Source organism: Anomalospiza imberbis, chromosome 1 (assembly GCF_031753505.1).
Source record: "Anomalospiza imberbis isolate Cuckoo-Finch-1a 21T00152 chromosome 1, ASM3175350v1, whole genome shotgun sequence".
In the NCBI taxonomy this organism is placed as follows: domain Eukaryota; kingdom Metazoa; phylum Chordata; class Aves; order Passeriformes; family Viduidae; genus Anomalospiza; species Anomalospiza imberbis.
In genome coordinates, this window is record NC_089681.1 from 146527277 (window position 1) to 146546900 (window position 19624).

Consider the following 19624-nt stretch of genomic DNA (forward strand, 5'->3'; position numbering starts at 1 on the left):
CTTTTTATCCCAGTTTCAGCAAGAGAGAAATGAGGCTTAAAGCTGGCCTTTGCTCTCTCTAAATCTAGTTCTCTTGGCAAGATGGGTAAAATTCATCTCCACTATAAACATCTTCAAATATTTACATACAATAACAATTATGGGCATTTTGATTTAAATGATTAAAACACCAGGCTTGACTAGACACTAATTGCTATTGATTGTTTAATGATATTGTGGAATGGTAATGCAGGCTTCATATTGACAGTCAAAAGCAATTGACCGAAAAGTCATTATCCATTTTTAGCCTTACAAGTAAATTGCCTGAATTTTGATTGAAAAATATTGCACTAAAAGTAGAAGACTTCCTAAAGAAAAAGGATGAAAACTCTAACCTCCATATTATTGAAAGCATTTAAATTACTCTCCTGACCACACAGCAGGAATACAAGAAGAAATGTAACCTTCATTTCCAGAAGGAAGCTTTGACTACAGTCAGTGGTTAGAGCACTAATCTTTTGGTTCTGGGACTGGGATTTAAGTTCCTTCTCTGATTTTTATGTGCAGTATGTTTATGGCCTCATCTCACTCCTATAATTGGCATTGCATTTCATCACAAAACCATTATACATAATTTAGCTGTGTTCTTCATAGGTCAGATCTGAGTAGAAGGTCACATTGGAGCTACCTAAACCATATGTATTCTGAAGATAAACACTTAATCTTGATTTTCATTCTGTTGCCAATTCTTTTTTCTTTTCCTTTGGTTTCTTTTTTTTTTTTTTTTTTTTTTTTAAATTTTATGGGAAAGGGGGAAGGATGAATCCTGAAAAATGCTGCATTTTCTCATTAGCAGTATACTTTTAGTGTTCTCAGTATATGTTGTTATGCATGCTGCTAACAGCACAATATGGAAACCTGCTGGGTAAGGTTAAGGGTCCACAAATTCGCTATCCTTCTGATCATGGCCAGTATGGCAACTGTGATGATATTATTTGAGTCAATGTTCCTCAAGATGGATGTGAATTAAGGCAGAGTCAAAGCAGAATCATGGACTCCAGGATGCTAAGCCTTTGGGAGGATCACAGCTGGACTCAGCTTAAACAGAGCTAATCAGCTCCAAAATAATCACCCTGATGTTGGCCAAGCCCATATTCTGCATCTCATCTCTCCCAGTCAAGTAAATGGTGGTCCAGGTTTCAAATCAGATCCAGTTTCAGGAACTAGATTGATTGCCCCAGATGAGTGACTTCGATGAGTTTCAGTTCAGTGGTGGATTTCTGCCCCTCCTGAAAATATAAAGTCATAGCTGACTTGTGAAACAGGAATGAACCTTGAATTAAAAGAAGGATTCGAGGAAATTAGGATTTCATTTGACCTGGTAATTGAAGGGTGGGCATCAGCTAAATGAACAGAATGTCCAGGAACCTTCAGAAATTCCCCACATAGGTGTTTTTCTGGATTTCTCTCCAGAGTGGTCAAAACAGGGCTGGCTGAATTGCAGTGGTGAGGTTATTGGGCAGAGCCATACCAAAATCCAGCCATGCCTACAGCGTGGAGCCTGGCATCCACAGGGGCATATCCTGAGTATTTTTTGTCTTTCTTTGGGATGAGCCATCTCCCATGCTTAGACTCTCCTGGTCAAATTCCATGGGGAAAACAGAACAGCTCCACCAGAACACTCAGAAGAGAGAAGCACAATTTATGCACTTCAATTGGTTAAGAAAAACATGCCTTTTCTGTACCACTTATTGTGATACTCAGAAATCTCCTCCAAGAAACTGAAAGCAGTCACTATTCTGAGAATACACAGAAATCTCATCTTTTCTCCTTGTTCGAAGCACAAAGCTATTTCATTACAACTCTGAGAGGATGGGCTGCTAAATAGGATGCTTCAATCAATATTAAATCACAACTGCTTCTCAGGCTCTAAGAACAAAAATACACTCTTTGACAATGCTGCTGTGACCCCATTATATGACAGGTATAAACCACGGCAACTAATGAATTGTCATGAAATAATGTGAAAGGAACCCAATAAACTTATACATAACAATTTTGTTTTGAAACAATTCAGAATGTATTTTCTTAAATGAAATACTCAAAAATAGCTTTCAAATAGTGGTCTTCAGGAAATATTTGCACATGCTACAATTTAGAATATAAGTTAATATTAGGAGGCATTACCTACCCACCCAGCACAAATCATGACCTTCCAATCTAGGAATGCACTGAGGTTTGCTTCTATGTAGGACCAATGTTTTCAAATGTTTGTTTTCACTGGCAGACACCTAAAATCTAAACATAATCAACTAAAATTTGCCTGATTTTTATAAGACCATTGAACTTTGAATGGCTATAGAACCTGGGAACAAATTTTATTCATTTTTAAGGCCAGAAAACCTTTAGAACAGCTCATGAAAACAAAACTAAAAATCCCATGGTTACTCTACCAGTGGTATATCCTAGTGGTACATCCAGCTAAGTATTCTCTTTCTGAAAAAATAATCTCATTTTGTCTGGGATGACAGCATCCATGGAAAATCTTCCCTTTTTCATGGTATTCTGCTAAAGTTTTGCATTATTTGACTTTTAAGAAAGGAACATGGGCATTTTTCTGTTCAAAAAAAATTAAACCTCCACATGCTGAATCTAGCAGACAAGATTTCTTTGCTAAAAAGCCCATTAGGACCTGGTGTTCTCTCACCATGAAGATGCTTGATGATGCATAATTACCGTTGAGGTTGACCGGTTTTAGGCTGAGTTCTGGGAACTTCAGTCCTTTCATGCAACCTGGCAGACACAATTGCCCTGTTTGGGAATTAAAGGGGAAAACCAAACTCCCCTGGTGTTCAGAGGCACGGAGAAACTGGGTGTTAGGGACTCTGCTCCCTGATTTTGAGTGATAGAAGAGATAAGCCTAATCTGGCATGACAGCTTCCCTGATGTGTGCAGTTCTTCGCCGACACCGCATCCATTCCCTGTGCTGTTCCTGCATGAAGAGCACCTATAAACCAGATGGGCTTCTGCTGCCCACTCTTGAAATGAGTGTGGAAAGCCACTGGCCAAGCGTCACTGGTTGATGTTTATTATGCTGTTTCATTGGAATCATAGCTGCCTCATCCTGGGGAAGAATGGAGGTGATCTTGTCCAGTTCTCCTAAGATACCTCAGCCTTGGGTGCCACCAGCCAGCTTTAACACATCCAGCCAGGAGGAACACCCTGGTCTCTAGGTTGTGCTCAGCAGGAGGGGCATGGATCCCTTATGTCCACCCCAATCAGTGCCCAACAATGCTGGGACAATCTCTGCCTTCACTGCTCTCCTAGGGCTGCAGGACAGCCAGGACTGGCAGGCTTACAGGGCTGGCCGGAGGGGAAGGAAAAATCTAACTTCAGCCTGACCGTAAGGGCTCTGAGCTGGAGGGAGTGAGAGCTGGGCTCCAGCCCGGCTTCCTGGCAATCCCCTGTCATTTTCCTCACCTCATCAAGGGAGGAACAGTGGAAAGGTCTGTAGCAGGGACCACAAGCCCAGGTCTTTTCCCTTGACCACCACTCACTCCTTTCCCTAGTCTTTACCTAGCCCTTGGGAAACACCCAAGACATCTTACTGAGGATGAGAATTTAATTGCTAGAAAAATTAGCACCACAAACACTGACAGAGAGAATCAACCACTCCATACACCATCTTTGCTGCAGCCCTGATCGCATCTTTGTACCTTTAGCAAAATGAGAGGCAGCCATCATGTATTAAATCAGGAATGTCTGGTGATGGCTGGGGACCACACCTATGCAGCCAGCAAGCATTGAGGCTTAGTGCCCTTAGACAGCTCCAGGGAAAGACAGTCTTGGTGTATACACATCCTATTTGGGACTTTTGATGAATTTCAAGTGTTTAGGTCTCATTTGAAGCAGGATTTGAGCTACCTAGAGCCTTTTGTAAATAACTAAAAATTGTTTATACGTTTGTGCCTTAATATATGGTCTTTTGATAGGATTCACAAGTATTGCTTTGGGAAATGAAATACTTTTGAAATGTCTGGCTAGGAGAAAGCAATGGCTTTATTTCAAGTCACAGAGGCTTTTGCTGTTTACCTTAGGACACTCAGTCACCACCTCTGTATACCTAGTGCGCAATGGAATTAGAGATGAAAAGTTTTACGTGTTTCTCTGCAAGATCTATTTTTTCTTAGGTGATGGGTCCTCTACCCTTAAACTGAAAAGTTTCTATTTGAAACTGTGAAGCTCCAGTTATGGGCAGTGCTGTCTTCTGCATATACATTCCATCTATCTTTATATCTAACCTTTCTGGTGTTAGCAAGAGGCTTACTAAACTTCTAATAGGTAAAGCACTCCGGAAAAAAAAAAAAAAACAAACCCATATTGGCAGTTTCTCTACAGCTTTGTTTATATTGCAGGTTGAATATGCTGGAATGCAATGAAGATATTAATTACATTCCCTTTTGCTGTGCAATTAGAATAATATAGGAAATACTTTCCACTGTCCTGGCAGTGGCCCTGACCCAGCAAAGCACTTACCTGTAGGATTCCGTTCAAATGGACAGGAATTTTATAGGTTCAGTCAAAGGGTATATCCAAGGGATCTGAGAACATGTATGCATACACACACGTATTTCAGATTAATTTCTTTTTCTTGTCAAATACCTAAAATAAAATTCTATATTTTCTGAATATTAAGGTCAGATCTGAAAGGAGGAAAATGCTGCTCTTCACTTCACAGCATTTACTTGAGACATCTGTCTGTTTGGTAGTACTCCTACTAACCCACATGCAGCACCATGCCAAGGTGGCCATACATGACCCCTGGAGAAGAGCTGGCTGGTGGGATGAGTGGGAAGGAGTTGTTCGTCCATCCATGTAGACATGCCCTTAGTCATGCTGAGTGAATCACTTTTTAAAGAAAAAGAATGAATTCCTAGATGAGAACATCCAGTTCTTTGGAACTTATGATAGTATAGTCTGAAGTTAGATCCAAAATTCATGGCTGACTCTTCCCGTCTACAATCCAAGCCAAAATTCTCGACAGGAATAAATATCCTGGAACTCTTGGAGAGTCTGAGATCCAGAACCAAATTCTGCAATTCGCATTCATCTCCAAGGTATTGCAAGGTATTTTTTAATTGAATTGTTGTTTTCTTCAAATAACATAAGGTTTAGAATTTGCCCTTTCACCTCCAGCTCTGTTTTGTCACTTGTCAGCAATCCATACTAACATGTCCAGGTCAAGCATCCAAGGTTTGCAAACAGAGATTTGCATAACTCTCTCTCTTTCCTTGTCTCAAAAAAAAGGGCAAATCTCATGTGCACTTTATCAACAAGCAGAACTTTTATTTCTTTTTAAGTTTTCAGCTAAGAATGAAAAATTTAAAATTCTTAGGGCTTGTAACTGTTAAGGTCTGATTGGACACCACCAGCAAGGAAGGGGACAAGCACTGGTGAATAGGGGATCAGTGCTGTGGCTTCCTCCCTACATCTCTTCTGCTTAATTGTAAAGACATTCCTTTAGAGTCTTCAGCCCTCAATCCTCCAAAAACACATAGCTCTGCTTAATATTGCACACAGAAACCTGATATATGAGGAAATATGTAGAATCAAGCCCCCAATGAACAAGGCATTGACCGAGAGAAGTGCAGGGAAGGAACAGTTTGCTTATGGTCAAAATCACCTGGAAATAGCACCAGAAACAAAATCCTGCTCACCTTAGAATCAGTCCACCAAACCCTCCTGAGTGGCTCCTTCAATGAAGAAGCTGTTGCTGTCCTCTCTGAAGGACACTTTGCAGTACTGCTGCAGGTGGTTTCTCACCTGGGAATGTGCAAGCACAAGGTCTGAAGAGGTAGAGGCAGATAAAGAACATCTAGAGCTCAAGAGAGGCTGCAGCTGATGGAATGAGAATGCAGGAAAGCTGCTTTCTCACTTCTACTGAAGAAAATCCTACAAGACCAGTTGGAGTCCCCTAATTCTATAACACCTGGCAAAGAGTTAAGTACTACAAAGGCTCCAGCCTAACAGCCACACTCTTTGTGAGTAGTTAGGAGCTCTCTGGCCCATTCTTCACGCTTTAGGAGGCCCCTCTCAAAGCAAATATACGTCAATAGTTTAGAGGCAGAAACTATCAAATCATGCTGTGTTACTCAGGAACAGAGAGAAGAAACTGGTATAATGGGAAAAAGAAATGATCTCACCTGCCTGGTGGTAGAGAGGCATTTCTCACAACACTTGATGTAAGAACCAGTTTTAGCCGCTGGCCATGTCTATCATTCATCATGACTTAATGAGAGAGGAATTGTCTCACATTGGGTGCAGAGCTGTGCAACAGCAACAACAGCAACAACAGTAAACATTTTTGTGCTTGTAGTGGAATACTCTTACCTTTCTTTACCTTTCTTTTTTTTTTCCCTTTTTTTTTTTTTCCTTTTTTATTTTTTTCCTTTCTTTTGACATATTCAGCACCACACAGCAGGGAATACTTTGGCTTTCTTTAGAGCTGTACACTCACTTTGTGCTTTGCAAAGTAATGGATTGGTGTAGCAGCAAGCAATGCAATGTGCCACTTGGGCTGTCAGCTCAGCAAGGGCTCACTGGTGGATGTGGAGCCTATGGAGGTGGTGTGATGGCCAGGGCATCAGAAAGATACCCCTCCTTCAAGATTTGCAGGATCATTTGCCTGCAGGATAAAAATATGAATTGCAAAAGTCCCACTGGACCTTAGCGATCCTTCGCATTTGAACACTGCTCCTGAGGCTGTGGTGCAATGAACACACAGCTGGATTTCCAACAAGGTTGTTCAGACACTGGATCCATTTTAGCTGGAATGATACCAGGGTCCACACAAACCCATAAACACCTTCCTCTCCATCTTAGCTCTGTGGCACAATGTCTGTGCAGGGTCTTGGTTTTTCTCGGCTTTACTCAGGAGAAGAAGTGAAATGTCATCTTTTGGCCACTTCTTGTTTTCCCTGTGTCATCTGCCCCCTGTCAGGTGAACATGGAGGTATCTCCTTTTGTTTGAGTGTGCTTGCCTTCCAAAAATTTCTCTCTGTCCGGCCACCATATCATAAAGGACAACATATATTCAAGGCCGAGCCTACTGACGTGAAAATCTAATACAGGAAAGGCAACCCTAGCCAAGTTACCATGAAACTCTGTGGAAAAAGGTATCACACTGAAGTCCAGATAAATTGCTATCGAAATTTGATTTTAGATGTGTTATTTAGTGATGTCAAATCCAGCTCTCTAGAGATTTTGCTTTCTGGCAGATGAATGCAGACAGCCTCAGATTTTGGTAGAAAAAACACTTGGCAAAATAGTAAGAGTGTTTCTTAAAACATACAGCCCATTCTGGGTAGGGAAGCACATTCAGAGGACTCACAGGCTTTTCAGGAAGATGGCTTTTCTTGCCTCTGCTGTCCCTCCAGGGCATGAGGATCACAGTGTTTGCCAGCTCTGTGATCCACCTAGACCAAAATACAAAGTGGCAGTTCAATGAACATAGTGCAAAGTAAAAATATTCTTCCTCTCTCAAAATCTACTCTCCTCTAGACAGAGATTGTAACAACGTATCAAGAAACAATAGTACACTGACAAATCACTGTGAATTATGGGCTGTAAAAGATGCTATGAAAAATTACACTCTTCCTCCCAAATATCAAGTCTCTCATCCTAAGGCAAAAGGTGATGGGAAGTTTTGGAAAAAAAAAAAAGGATAGTGATATTTAATAGTAGTAAGCTGGATTTTAACCCATTCTTTTTCCTCAAGAGTGTTCTTAGAAAATCTTGGACTGCTTTTGATTAGATTGAAAAGAATCCACCTGAGGCAAATACTCAATGTGGAAAACCTTCTCTTCTACAGCCAAAAATTTGCAGAGTTATAGGAAATGGAAAACAGAACATTTTAATGAAAAGCATTGGTTTAGATTAGTAATAGGCAGTATTAGCTTCTGTTAAAACAGTATTGCTTATCCATGGATGAGATTACAAATAACCACATTTCTAAGAACAAATTATGGCATGTTCATAGGAGCTGCTCCAAAACCCCTTGAAGTCTATGCACGCCTTTCCACCAATTTCACTGGATTTTCACTTGGATCAAGACCAAGGGCCTGAATTTGTTAAAACAGCTTAAGACAGGACTTTGAGCTAAATTTTGCAGCTAATTATAAAAATAGTTGGCTGTTGAAGTAATGTACAGGAAAACCACTGTTTGTTAATGAGAATAGCACTGAGCTTAATACGTCTACCTAGAGGTAATAAATAAATGAGTCTCAGATTTAAAGTCTGGGTAGTTACCTGAAGTCAGGGTGAAAGAAGCTGTAACATTCTTACATATGCTGTATAATAGGCACTGAATTTGATAAGGATTTTGGAGATTTGTCTAGTGACAATGGAGCTTTAGTGGTTGAGTGTTTTTTTATGAACCTTCTCCCACTAACATTACTTGAATACATTACTGGATTATAGGCACCAGCTACAGATACACTTGTGAACAAAATGTCAGATTTAAAAAAGGACTTATGTCAAGATTCCAGCCTCACATTGCTTGATACAAAGCATCAAAACTCAGACCTTTGCATGTCCTGTTCCTATATGTCTTGTACATCCAACCCTTTTGAACTTTTATATGATTTTGATCCAATTCAAATAGCTTTCTTCCTTCATCCTATAAATTTCAGTCTGTTTGATCACACTAGTGGAATAGTACAGTTTTCTTCCAGCAGATAAAACAACTCCTTTAAATTCTTGTGGGTGTTAAATGTCTACTACCCCAGTGCTAGTTGTTATAAAAACTGATTCCAAGCTATGTTCCACCTGGAAATGCTTTCCTTGGAAATTTCTTCAAGTCGTTTTACAGTGAGCGGGTTATTTTAGAGTTTTTCCTTTTCATTGCCTGTATAAATTCATAGACTGTGAATCTAATTCATGTCTGAAGGCAGATACAGGTCTTACTGTGAAGGTGCCTGGAACTGATTCTGTAGAACATCGGCTAAGTCTTGGAGTGGGGCTGCCAGAGGAAGTCCGACACTATAACCTATCCATAGTCTGACTTCTCATGTATATTTTTTTAGACTTTATTAAAAAATGAAGCTAAATAGTAGCCAGAACATTGAGCAGATCTGGGTAACAGTTCAGTGCAGTGTATGGTCATGGACACTGGTGAGGACCTGGTCTGCATGTGTGAGTTAATTTGTGAATATTGCGGTGGAGAACAGAGGCCCACAGTTCTGTGCAGGTGTATTTGGGGTGGTCACTCAGGTGGCTGGATGCAGCACCCGTGGCATCCCCAGCCCTTTCTTTGCTTGCTAGGCACAGCTGAGGGGAGCCTTTTTGGAACATACCACCATTTCAAATGTGGTTGGGGTTTATAAGGTCACTGGTTCTTGGTCTGTGCCGTGTGAGGGCAAGCAAGGCTGCTTGGAGCTAAAGCAGAGCACAGAAGGGACTCAGGACAGCCTGTTTTTCTGGAAAGCTAAGGGAAGCTCTGTGTATCCAACAGATGCTGCAGCCCTTGTCGTGAACAGGAGATTAATTGAGAGCTGCTTGGCCTCAGCTGAACCTGAGAGCAGCCCTCCTTCCTTCTCCTCTGTCAGTCTTGGCCCAAAAACAGCTGAATACTTGTGTCTTGGAGTTGTCCTTTCCATTTGTAAGCCCTACACACACCCCCACAGGCAGAAGCATGGAGAGTACTAAATCAGGAATGTTCTCTCTTTGTAGGTGGGAGAAAGAAATGGGAAGGAAGAAGATGTACCTGGAGACAGGGTGGGGAAAAGCTACAGGGCTAATTTAGGAAGGATGGCTTACTTAGCAAAACACACAAACACTCAAAGGGGACAGTGTGCAGAAACACCCACCATCCTGGGGTGGAAGAGAGAGCTCATGTAAAAGAGCATTTGCAGAGCAGGACTGTGAGCAAGAACATGGAGATGTCCTTCCTCTGCACCCAGAGTACTTCTCTCACGGTCATCTTCCACCTTCACCCCTACTGGGGATTTTTGAGGGTAATAGTTAGGGTGGAAAAAAAAAAAAGATGTAGCAGTTAGAAATGTTCAGAAGGTAAAAGGTATCCCTTCTTTTCAGAGCAGTAAGTCAACATTGAGAAGGGTTGAGGCTGATGGTGGAAAGGGACGAAATTTGTGCATCTGCCCCAGGCCAGGGAGGTGGGATGTGAGGCCCTTTGGGAGGGATCTTAAGGAGGTTTGGGGCACAACTGATGAGAGGTGAAATCGAATTTAGTTGTAGGGATGGGAGCAAGGCAGATGAGGTCCAGCTGCTGGGCAAGGAGACAGGCAAAGTGGTGGGCACCCAGAATGATGGGAAGAATGGGCTTTCCCTGGCTTCCCATATGACTCTGGAGGTGCATGCTTTAAGAAGAGTTGCTTATTAGAGGTGTCAGACTGACCTTTGTGACTCAGTCTTTCCCATCCAAACTGGCCCATCCCACTGTATATCTAGGATATTTGAATGGAAATAGGTGAAATCAACAGCTGCTGAGAGGATCTTGGCACAGCCACAGAAACGGCAGCCTTGAAGCTTGTTGCAATCCTTCTTCCAAGGGAGCATACTGCTGCTGAAACATCTGCAGCCTCTCAGATGGTCATCTGTTGGGAAAACAGCAAGGAAGTGGTAGACTCTGAGATTTGAAGCAATAGAAGTCGGGAGAAAGACATCTTAGGAAGATGGGTCTGATTTAAATATTGTTGAGTGAGGAGGCACCAGCACAAACAGAGGATCTATGAAGACCCAGCTTTCCTCCTCCTCCTCCAAGCTACATGAGCATGGTTCACATGTGGAGCAGAGAAGAAGCCCTTCCAGCTCCTGGTATTGTTCACAGCAAAACAGAAATAATTCTGGCTTTCAGTGAGTATAAAACTCTCATACTTCTTGAAAAAAAAACAAATCAAAAAGGGCTCTGGTAGCTGAGAAATGTGGGAACAAACCCGGAGTCTTTCTGTTGTTTCAGTTTTCTTTATTAAAAAGTAAAAATACTAATGGCCAAAATGCATTAGCCATGGGAGTGTGTTGTGTCATTCTGCTCCATCATCTCACCAAGGCTAAAAGGACACAATGAGGGACAGTGACACCATACAGCATCCAGCATACTCTGATATTTTGAATATTACATTTTGAGAGGCCTTTATCAGATAGATTGCAATGGCAGTGGTGAAAGCACAAGGAAATTTATATGCATTATAGTACAATAACAATTATATAATTGTGCCCCAGAACTACGCTGTCATTAAAGAGGGCTCTGAGATACAAAAAATCTCAGCATCTGAATTCAAAGGAAATTCATTTGACCAAAGTCCCTCTCACCAGTAACCTATTTTTCTGCCCTCTTCCATTGAGGAAAGAGACTGATGATCTGCCTGCTCTGCTTGTTTAAGGATCCAAAATAATGTCCTTTATGAAAAATTTCAATCAGGTTTCAGACCTTATCATATTGCAGAGGCAGCTCATCTCAGGGTCAGAGATGATTTACATATGTATGGTTTGCTGATCACAACTTACTGTCAGCTGGTTTATTTTTGGATTTCTCATCTACTTTTTCACGGGACAGACCACACAGTCTTGAGCTCAGCCTGGGGAAAAGTGACTGTACGATTTCCAGCATGGCTTTTGGTGAGTGAGTTTGGTCCCCACGTTACCACATCCACCAACTGATTTAGCAAACAAGATGTTTTTTTTTTTTTATCCTCCCACAGCTTTGCCTACCAGTTTCCTGAAGATCAGAGCTTTGGGTTCATGCTTTAGCAGAGATAATATCTTTTGTATTGGCAATTAAGCAGCATTAGAACCGAGCCATGTGTGTGTCTCACTGACACCAGGGCTAATCTGTCATTGAATTCCTCTCCTACCAAAAAAAGCAACATATTCCTTAAATAATCCACATAACAGCAGAGAAATGGGTCTGAATTTTCCTTTTAACTTCTATTACTCCTCTCCTTTTCCTCCTTTGGCACTATTCAGCAGGGAAAATAGAATCATGCCACTGAAGCTTGGGTTTGTATTCAGGGAGTCATTTGTTTTTTAAAAATACCATTAAATATCTATTTTATAATCAGGACTGAAAGCAGGATAGGGCCCCAAAACACCTTAGCCCTTCCCAAGTGTCCAAATCAGGCTGCAAAACAAGCATTTCTTTTGGACTCATTGAACTTATACTCCTGAAAAGTGGCCAATTTCAAGCCATTTACCCGGGCCATGTGAACTCGTGTATTTCAGCACCTCATGTAGGGAAGGCTCCTCTTAAAGGTCTTAACCCCACTGCTGTTGCTGAGAGAAAATAGTTATAAACTGCCTTATTTTTGAGAATTTGGGTCTTGTTGAAGTGAATTAAGAGTACTCAGACCTATGAACCAGGGCCAGGTACGTACCCAGCACAGAGCAGTCTTGTTGGCATGAGTGGGGTTGGGGCAGGCATCCGATATTAAAATGTCTTTTTGAGGTCTGGTCTTAGCTTTTATTTGTCTCATTTGCACTTCTTAAAAGGGAGATAATGACTTCAGGGTCCGAGAAAGTCAAGAGCAATTGTTCTTCCTCTTCACTTAGAGGAAAAGAAACCTGATGGAGAATGTAAATGTTTTCCCTCAGAAAGGCTCGTCTTTGTGACACTTTGCAGTGATATCAAGCAATACATGCCTTGTATCGCCCAGAGTACACAACCTCTGATTAATCCCATTAACTTCAGGATCTTGCTCACTTTCTTAAATCCATCCATGTGTCTAAGCATTGTGCTAAACCAGGACCATGGTGCTCTTCTTCTCTGCTCATGAGGAAAAATTGGTTTAATGCAAAGTTCACCTGAGCTTCTTTAATCCATTTGGAAAACAGCAGCCTACTCTGGAGTACTTTGCTTTTTATTTCCTATGTTTCTTTCAGTTGGGTAAGGAATCAGGCACAGAGAATTAGTGACCATGCAGAATCCAAGTGCAACACATCAGACACTTTAACACTGTAATCAAACAAAAAACCTTCATGAACCCAGTTTGCCTGGTTTTTATTTTCTCTTCTTAAACCCCACTTTTCCTCCTGCTCCTTCTTGTGTCTCATGACAGCACCTCAGGGCTTCTGTCATGACAGATGTCTCTCCTGCTTATACAAACGCTAAGAGAAGATTCCTGCCTTGAAGAGATTGTGATCTAATGGAAGATAATGCAGCAAAGATGCAGCAAAGAAGGAAAGGGAAAGATTCAACACTGAGAGTGTGAGAAGAGCCCACGGTGGCTTAGTTGGATGATTAGATGCTTTAAAAAGGCCGTAACCCACAAGTATAGATACTGTAAGAACTATTACGTCTGTTATGGCTTTTTAATTTCTTTCAATATTTGTTCCCTTTAAAATATATTGAAGCCAGGTTTTGAGGATGTAATACACTAAGTTTTGTAATTTTTTGAAAAGCAGCACGTTGTTCTTTTTTTGTTACCCCTTCATCTTTTTAACACCCTTCCATGTGTCTAGAAATTCTGAAAAAATGAGTCAGTAGGACAGCAAATTCATCAGTGAAGCTCCCTTTGATCTCCTCAGAATAGATGTCTGCAGATATTCCCACAAGTCTCCTGTCCACTTCTTACTGACAGATTTGACTGGAACTAAACAGTAGGAGGCCAGAAACAATCTGTCAAAACTCCTTTTTATTTTTAATGTTTCAGTAAACACAGCTCTTTAGGGATAACATCTGCTTCCTGAAGAAGACTTCCACTTTGGCAGAAAACCACTGGCATTTACACACAAATTTCCTTTCTTTTCCCTTTTCCTCCCTTGTCCTGCCTTACCTTCTCTTCCCTTTATTAATTTTTCTCTTGATATCCTCCTAAAGTTGATGTTGTTGCCCATTACCTGTCAAGGTCAGGTTGGATGGGGCTCTGAGCAACCTGGGTTAGTGGAAGGTGTCCCTGCCCATGGCAAGGGGGTAGAACCAGGTATCTTTAAGGTCCCTTCCAGCCCAAACCACTCTACTCTTCTCCAATACTATAACACCATCCTTACACAAGAGTTACTTGCTAAGTGAAGCAATACAGAGGAGGCTACAGCTCCAGATACTCTGACTACAGTGCAATAAAAGGGAGTGGAAGATGAAGTTGACTGGGATACAGTCCCTCAAATAGATAAATAAGCAAAGTTTGGGGGCTATGACTCTTCCCTTATTTTAAAATTGGCAAAATTTGCATTTAATCTAAAAGGCTTGATTATAAGCAGTGCTCTTGTACCATATGCACATCAGACTAATTGCCTGGGTCTTGGCTGGTCACCCTCAGCTCTCACTCTGGTCAGTGGAGGTCTAGCCCAGGGAGCCAATGATTCATTTCATCACAATTTAAAATGCATTTAAAATGGATGAGAGAATCCTGCCTTAGGTGCTTCTTTGTCTCCATTGACTGTGAGGCAGTGATTTTCTGAGTGACCAACTCACCTGTGACATCTGCTTACAAGCACCTGGAGGTGGTCAAGGCAGACTCTGCCTTCTCAGGCTGATTCCTCAAGTTCCATTTCAGTCTCTCTGCTTTTGTGCCTCTTCCTTCTTTGTTAGCTAATGAACCTAAATTCTGTCTTCAGATGCTGTGAGTTGGGCCTGGAAGGATTGGATTTAATTATCACAAAAGTTGCAAATATTTACATTTCTACTGTTGTATACTGGCAGGTGTGTCTTTTTTGTGAAAATAAGTCACTGTGTTTGTTTGATATAGACATCAAAAAATCTGTTTCATATCCAAGTGGGTTTATTTACACCAGCTATTGAGAAAATAATAATTTACCAGAGAAATAGTTTCTATCAATATTCATTATCATATGCCTTGAAAACCCATACACAAAATGTAATCACAGCCTGTATTAGTTCTGTAATTTGTACACCTGACATGCAACTGCCTATGAGAAATTTTCCCCTTGCAATGTTCTGTAGTATCCAGATAGGAAAGAAGAAATGCTGAAAAGATGTGTGTTATTTCAATAGCAGTCCAAAAGGGCAAGCCAGGTTGAGCTCTCTGTAAAAATTGAGAGTTTTAAAAGCTTAAGATAGAAACTGGAGGAGGAAGAAGGTCCTGATGCAGTGCTGAGGTGTTTATACACTGAAGGTCTTCACTCAAACTGAGGAAGGGTTAGAAGATTTGGAGCTTGACTTCAGCTTGGAAATTGAATTTGAAAAACAAACATCAAAATGTTTTTATCGTGGTTCAGTTGGAGATGGAGGAAAAGTGAAGTAAAACCTAACTCGGGCAACCGATTTAGTGCTATAGCACGTTGGAAACTCAGCAGCAGACACAAAAAAGAGGAAAAAGACATAGGGGTGAGATTCATCTCTTCTAACTTCAGGGATAGGATCCATCTTGCAGAAATGTGGGTGTACAGAGAGTGATTCACTGACCAGACGTAGGAGTCTGCTTTACAGTTAGACAAATCGCTTCCTAGGCTCCGCCGACCACGTTAAGCAGATCCCCGGAGCCGGCAGTGGGAGTGCAGACTTCCAGCTCACATGTAGACTCTTGCATTACACCATCCCACACTGCCTCCTACCAGGCTGGCTTTGGGGACGGGATTTACTTCGTCTAATTTCAGACTTCTCCACAGCACACATCTACATCAAGCTGGTCACCCTGGGCTCCCTGCACAGTCAATGGAGAGACGCGGATATTTTTAGGGAATGAGTCATGCCAGTGCAGATCTGTCCCTCCCAACTGCTGGGCTATAAAGCCAAAGCCCCTCTTACTTGATCCTGTGAATCCTTTACGCTCGTCTATATTTAAAAGAAGGAAAAAGAGAGGCTGTCACCTCAGACTCGTAACCTATAGAACGGGGAACTGCAGGATCAGTTTTGCAGAAGTCCTGGAAGACAGGGTTTCCCTTTCCCCATTCCCCATCTGCAGATACTCTTCAGCTCAGTACCTGTGCCTGTGTACCAGTACCTGTGTGTGCAGAGCTTGATGTACCTCTGGCTTCTACCTGAGTGATGTTGATGCCCAGCTCTGCACTGTGACTTCCACATCATGGCCAGGTAGCCAGAGGTGTCACCATCACCTCAGTCATGAGCACAGGTGCTCTCTCTGGGTCACAGGCCTGCTAACACTATTATTTCAGCAAGCTATTTGCCAGGAGAAATTGGTTATGGCAAAATTCAGTGTGATTTTTCCTTTCTTTTCAGAGAGTTCTGAACTTGGGGAAATGCTGCTTTACCTGCTCTCAGCTTCTAAGATCTTGTGTCACAGTTGCAAGACCAATACCAGAGGAAACAAAACCCATCACTTACACATTGCTTCTCTCCTTTGTCCAGTTCCTAAGGTCCCAAGGTGCCTTTCAAACTGCACAGAGGAGACTTGTAGCCATGATTCAAAGGACAGTGAGTATCCAGCAGACAGCTGGGCTGTTCAACTGATGTTTTGGACAGGAAAGGAAGAAAATTGCTAAATGGCAGGGAATATGGAGGAAGAAATTTAGATAAGTGGGAATAATTACCTGAGCTGGGACAGAGCCAGGACATTGAAGCAAAATGTTTTCATTGTTTGGGTTCCCAGTGCCATTAAATCTTCTGGATCAGGGCTTTGGTCTTTTGCTATGCATGAAAGGGGTCAGTTCTCCCTGAGCAGTGGCACTGTTGGTGGGCTACACTCTGAGCCAACAGTCTCAAAATATTTCCCTGTAGGACTTTGTCCCTGCCACTTCCAAATTTACTTAGCTCTAAGAGATGTCTGGAATCGCTTCTTTTGAGCAGACAACTGTTGATTTTGTAGTGAGCCACAGTTTTTCCAAGTGCAAAACACAAAATATAACAAGAAGCACATCTGTCTCTGCATGGAGAGCTGCAGTCCAAATCCACTGGAGACAGGAAGAGCTAATTCAGCACTCTTGCTGAGCTCCATTAATCCACATATTTAATACAAACACATTAGAACTAATTCAGGCTCTGATGTAGAAAGCAGATGTAAAGGGTGCATGTGTGTCAGAAAATCCAGCTTTTCAGATTACCCATCATTTGTGGTTTGGATGTTAATATGGTAGTCAAACCTCTTAGGATTATCTACCTGTCAAGAAGAGAAAAGCAGTAGTATTTTCTGCTAAGCAAATGTTAAACCACATAAATGAAGTTAGTCCATTGCCAGCAGCCTTAGACGATTGTCTAAGGATCCACTGTGGTTATCCTGTTTCAGAACTAAAACTTGTTTATCTGGCTAAGTGAATTTAATTATTTGGATTATGTATGGAGGGCAAGATCATCAAGGATGACTCAATTTTCTCTACTTCAATGTCTGGGTGCTCAGCAAGGTTACACCAGAGGACAAAACTTGCAGCACACCCAGGAGCACTGCCCTGCTGGCCTCTCTAGAGGCTCAAATGCTCAAGCAGGAATCAAAAAAAAAAAAAAAATTTCCTGAGCCAAAGGCACTCAGAAATGTGTAGGGCAGAGACTAGCAGTTAACACCTATAAATTTCTTTCCCATCCTTGAGGATCTGACCTCCTGAATTCCTTTCAGGTCCTCACTGTGGCATATTCCAGTTTGCCCTTGAAAGGGAGATGTCTGCTGGGGGCAAAGCTGGGGCTGGTGCGAGCAGCAGTTGAGAGGAGATCAGATGAAGAGTATTTAAAGGTAGCCACACTGCAGTTTCCTGAAAATTCAGTGGGAAAGGTTTCCTTTCCCCTAGGCAAAATCTGTGAAACCCTCCTTATGCAGAGGAAGCCCCCAGCACAGAGCTTGGCTGGGGCAATAGAGGTGTCCCCGTGCTCCGGGGAAAGGCAGGGAAAACAAAGAGCAACATTACCATAAGGTAAAAACTCTTCGGTGGGCGAGGGATATTTAGTGCTGGTTCTTGTGATCTTTACCATCTGTAGAACAGATGGAGCTTCATTATGAGGAAGGGAACACCTTGAGAAGCATTATAATCTCACACCGGCCCAGAGAGAAGCAAAACCTGACTGCAGCCAGGATGTCTCTCAGGGAGGATTTCTGCTTGTGTTTATGGAGGTTTAGGGAGCAGGGAAAAGAGGCTAATGATTGATTGGCTCAAAAAAACCACTGCCATTAATTTTGTTAGCATGTGAGATGAGAGGAGCAGGAGTGGCTTTATTTAGTTCTCGGTCTGAAATAGCAGAGTGTATATTTATTAATCCTGGGAAGCAAGCCTCATGCTTGCACCTTGGAGCTGAAGTGAGCTGGGTGGCTTTTGCTCACAGGGTTTGGTGCAAACAGTTTTATTTCTGCTTGTTTAACCTTTGTGCCTTCACCCCCTGTTTGCCCTTCGGAGTGTCTCTGAATTTGGCATTCTTGAAAATCCCAAACTCTCAGCAGCAAATCTCAGCCTTACCCTCTGTGTTTTTTCTGCATTGGCATGCAAATACCAGGAAGCTGTGAGATTCATCCAGCTTATGAGAGGTGGATGCAGCACAGATCCCCAGGAGGCTGTGCGGGCATTCCTGCCTCACATGCCCGGGGAGAGCCAGCTGCAGGGAGCCCTGGACTGGGGGGAAAGCTGATCTGAACCCCCTGGCAAGTCTGCACCTGGCTTCTGCACCTCGGAGCCATAAATCAGCATCAGCAGCCCCTGGGTTCCACCACCATCCTGACAAGACACAGCTGAGCTTCAAGTGTGAAACGAAATCCATGTGAGTTGGAGAGTAGCAGAAACAACACCACAAAGCTTCAAATCCCATGGGGTGAAGAAATGCAGCTTTGGGACAACGGCCTTTGCTCTTGGAGATGTCCTAAGATTCCCCTCTGCAAGTTCTCATGGTCAGATATTCCTGATCTCAAAAACTGCAGCCATTAAGAAAACCTGGCATGTTCTTACCACTCTTGCAACGATTGTGATGTTTGCCTGCTAGAGGTCTGAGAAGGTTTTTGGTGAAACATCTGGTCGGCTGTGAAGGGAGTACAGGACTGGGCAGCAAGACCTCAGCTATAGTCTTTGTCCAGCTTCTTCATACAGCTTTTGTCTGTAGCTGCCTTGTCTCTCCTCTGTGTTTATGCAGCACTGTGGGGCGGGGGGCTCAGCTTGCCTGCAGCAAGCAGCCCCATCCCACAATAAAGACATGCCTCTTTAGAAACTCTACCACCTTCCGTGAATAGCTGCAAGTTTGGTTCTGATCCAAGCAACCTTATCCACAAAGTACAGAGAGAACCTGCCATGGTGTGAAATACTGAACTCTGTCTCTCTTTGGAGGAAAGCCATGATTTATCAAGCTGAACACCACAAGGAGCAGATCCGTCTGCCTACCTAAATCTTCCTATCTAGTTAACAGCTAAGCAGGGAGTTTTGTCTTAAACACTTTTTTTTTTTTTTGTTATTTTTTAAAACTCAGATCATTTATTCAAAGTGTAATGACGGCAGTAGATGGGGCTCATAACAGCTTCAAAATTAACATAATTATATTTGATAATAATCATAACATTTCATAATATTGATTGCTGTAGAGAACTGACAGCAAAAGAAGGTACCAGCTGTCTGTACGTGTAACATCTCCCAGCTTTTTAACTTTTTGTCTCCTGATGGAAAGCATCTAACAGAATCTTTGTTCATTTATTTATTTATTTATGTGGGGCTTGTTCCTTCAGAGAGAGGAAACAGAGAGACTGCAGAAATACAAACTTTAGAGTCTCTTTTGAGGAAGGTAAAAACCTAAAACCCTTGATCTGTGTCCAGATGT